Source organism: Phocoena sinus, chromosome 13 (assembly GCF_008692025.1).
Source record: "Phocoena sinus isolate mPhoSin1 chromosome 13, mPhoSin1.pri, whole genome shotgun sequence".
NCBI lineage: Eukaryota > Metazoa > Chordata > Mammalia > Artiodactyla > Phocoenidae > Phocoena > Phocoena sinus.
In genome coordinates, this window is record NC_045775.1 from 88,336,774 (window position 1) to 88,340,987 (window position 4,214).

A 4,214-nucleotide genomic window follows, 5' to 3' on the forward strand; every position below is an offset into this window, starting at 1 on the left:
GGGAGAATTGAATCCACTTTCTAGTGATGCTTCCGTTTGATACATGACTCTCTTTCATAAAGTGTCTAGAAAAGTAAGAGAAAATATTACCTTAGAATATTCCATTTATTTCTCTGGTTATATAATTTTTCCTTTCTGGGCATAGATATAATGATTTCAGACGACAATAACAACAGCGTCATCATAGGAAATGAGCCCGTGCAGAACTTGGCCTAATGGCCCAATGACCAGGTGACGGCCCACAGCTTTCTACGGATTCTCCATCTTCTGCTGACCAGGGAGCCCTAGGAAGTGCTGGGCCTTCCAGCATCATAATTCTTCATGACACAGGCTGAGTGAGTGGAATAACTCCTAAGCTTTTCCTGTTTCCACCTTAAGTGTTAACAATTCAATTTCGCTTTCCTGCAATGATTAAGTCTACTTTTTTTTTTTTTTTTTTTTTTTGTGGTACACAGGCCTCTCACTGTTGTGGCCTCTCCCGTTGCAGAGCACAGGCTCCGGACACGCAGGCTCAGTGGCCATGGCTCACGGGCCTAGCTGCTCCGTGGCACGTGAGATCTTCCCGGACCAAGGCACTTACCCGTGTCCCCTGCATCGGCAGGCGGACTCTCAACCACTACGCCACCAGGGAAGCCCCAAGTCTACTTTTGATGACATTTTCTCCTTGTAAAGAGCCTTTTACAATAGCCAGGACATGGAAGCAACCTAAGTGTCCATCGACAGATGAATGGATAAAGAAGATGTGGCCCATATATACAACGGAATATTACTCAGCCATGAAAACAAACGAAATTGAGTTATTTGTACTGAGGTGGATGGACCTAGAGTCTGTCATACAGAGTGAAGTAAGTCAGAAAGAGAAAAACAAATACCGTATGCTAACACATATATATGGAATCTAAAAAAAAAAATGGTTCTGAAGAACCTAGGGGCAGGACAGGAATAAAGACACAGACGTAGAGAATGGACTTGAGGATATGGGGAGGGGGAAGGGTAAGCTGTGACAAAGTAAGAGATTGGCATGGACATATATACACTACCAAACGTAAAATAGATAGCTAGTGGGAAGCAGCCGCATAGCACAGGGAGATCAGCTCAGTGCTTTGTGACCACCTAGAGGGGTGGGATACGGAGGGCGGGAGGGAGATGCAAGAGGGAGGAGATATGGGGACATATGTATACGTATAGCTGATTCACTTTGTTATAAAGCAGAAACTAACACACCACTGTAAAGCAATTATACTCCAATAAAGATGTTAAAAAAAAAAAGGAACCTCCATTAAAAAAAAAAAAAGAGCCTTTGGCTGGCACCTTACTGCAGGGTCCACTGTATCCTGGCTCGAGTGGCCCCAGTTAATATTTGATTAGTAATGAAGGAGTAAGTGGGTCAATAAACCAACCCAGATACCAGGGCCCTGACGGTAGCCAGAGGAGAGCAGAAGGGGCCGCCTTTGGCGCTGCTGGTGCCTCGGCCGCCTGGCAGGGGTCCAGGTGACTGTCCTGGCTCGGCCTCACTGAGACTGTGCCGCTGACACATTTCCCACAGTGCAGTGAGCGCGGGGGTGGGGGAGAAGGCGTGTCTGAATTCCCGCCTGGGAAACCTGGGGCTGGGAGGAGCCCGCGTAGCAGGGAGCACGTCCTTTCGCTCCCGGAGCCTTGCGCTGTCCTGGGCCCACCACTGCTGTTTTTTCTATTATCTTTTCTTTTCTTTTTTCCACACATCGTCTTGAAGCTGCATCTCTGCCATCACGGTCAGGGACGACATCTGTCAGGGCGTGTTGAGGGATGCCATTTCGGTCAGGAAACTTCTCACCCCACGTTGCAGAAAGCAGGTAAGAAGCATCCTTTGGAAATGAGAATCACCTGTAGCACATCTTACAAGACCCAGAGGATGTTGCACAGCGAGTGTGTCTGTGGCTGAAGCTTTGAAGCAAGAAGCGCTGCGTACTGACAGCTATCCTGGACCCGGGGTTCGCCTCCACTTGTGTCGTTGATCTCCCGCCTCGCCATCCACGCAGGAGTGCAGGCTGGAGAGCGCCCCTCTTCCCTCACCCTTCACATCCCATCTGACACCAACTCCTGTCTGTCTAACTCCAAGGGGTTTCTGCCTACCCCCCATCCACCCTCAGAGATCAGAGCCTCGATGTCCAGGCCCGGCACTAGCCCGTGACTCAAATTCCACGACTCGGAAGCAGGGATGACAAGACGCTTCAAAAAGCATGACCGGAAACGAGGGCACAATTGCACGCCACACTGCACGGCCCGGGAGGAAGTCTTCTTTTACAATGAAAGGGCTCGCTTCCAGGTTACTAACCTTCCCGGGAAGTTACAGACCTGAAAGTTTTGCCCTTGAAATCTCAACACCTTCAGTCATCAGCACCCGCGAGTGAGACACATACCAGTCGCGGTTGACAGATGAGAAGGCAGCTCGCTGGAGCTGGAGGCTGGGAATCGGGCAGCTGGGGTGACCCAGAGCCTCGGCCCTTTCTCCACCTGTGCTGTCGCAGAAGCAGGAGAATAAAGGAACCGACTCTTCTCTGTCATCTGCTAGGACGTGGGCTTACGGCGCTGAGGGTGGGATCTGCAAACAGCAGCAGCCTCGAGGTCTGGTCTCTCCTGAAGGCCTGCGGTAGCACCGAAGGACCCTGGGAGCTGCTCCCTGCCGCAGACGGGGACTCTCTGAGCCCTGCTGCCCCTCCCATTCCCAAAGCACCCAGCCATATGCTCTGAGGAGCCTCAGCTCACTCCAGCTTGGGCCCTTCCGTCCGGGCAGGGCGGTTACAAGGCATCGAGGGGCCTGCCTTGGGAAATTGAGGTGCCACTACCTGCTGTGTGACCTTTGGCAAACACCTCTCTGCATAAGCCTTGGGGTGCTCCACCCCCTGGGAGCACTAGGCCCACCTCTCTGGGCTGGGGGTGTGCAGAGCGCACAGCAAATCCCCAAACTGCAGCCACATACCTTCTCTGCACGGGCTGCCTGATGTGCGCCTACCCTCGCCCTGTCCTGCGTCTCCTCTCATGTACGTTGAGCCCAGACAGTCTGTACAGTCATCGCAGGTCACACCTGGTGCGTGGCAGGCTGGCAGATCATTCTGGAGAACACGGCAAGAAGCCCTGAGTCGTTGCGTTGAAAATCAGTGCTAGGCATCGTCCTCCTCATGATAAATGGATGGCTTCGTCGCCTATCTCTGCAGAGCAGTTCTAGGGAGCATCGAGATGGTAATCTGCGATGGACGATTCATCTTAGTTTCCCCGCCGGATAGCTCCGCCCTTATGTTGAGAAATTTGAGATGAAATGAAGCCAACTGTGAGAAGAGGACCCAGCGGGAGAAACTGGGATGGGGGCTGACACAGCTGCACGTGACTCACGGGTGCGCCGTGGTGACAGCCCCACAAGGGCTTATCTGAGTTCTGGACAGCTCCTGGTCTGCAGGGCTGGGGCTGTTTCCTGAGGCCATTAGCTCAGAAACACAGAGCGTAACTCAAAGCGCAGAGATCCAGGGAAATCCCAGCTCCTCTGCCCACCAGCTCTGAGACTTTTAGGCTCAGGAATGACTTTTCTGGATGTTGGTGGACTCACCTATCAAGTGAGGAGAATTCCTGCCTCGGGGGTGGTTGCCTGCAGTGGGATAAGAACTTGGGTGCCTAGGCTGGCACCTGGCACACCGTGGCCGCCCAGGCCTTGTGGCTCTGCACTGTGACCCCTGCTTGGTCCACGCAGCCCATTCTGATGTGCAGATGCTCTTCCCCCATCCCTTGTGTCTGCCCCTTTATTCGGCCTGCCTGACAGTCAACACCCCCGCTGGGGACAGGCACAGCATCTGAGGGTGCTCTGGGATGATACAAATGGAACTGGAATTCAGTCCACCAATTTCTAGCGCATCTGGGCTGGGAATTGCCTTGAGATGGCTTTTTGATGCAATCCCTGTGGCCCCCAGCCAACAGCTGTTACCCGGCTACACTGAGACCAAGCCCGGCAGGAAAGGCTCCTTTCTCCCCTCCCCAAACCCCAGGTCAGCACCTATTCTTGGTCGTGAACCAGCCGACTTCAGGGAAGCAGTCTTTGTCTCAGGGAGGAAGGCTTCCTTCACGTGGCACCTTCTGAGCACCCCTCTTGCCTGGGCGGGTTTGGACTCCCTGGGAGGCTCAGGCCGTGAGTACGAGACAAGGGCTGTTGCCCGTGGACACGGTAGCACCTGGCACGCTGGCTGGAC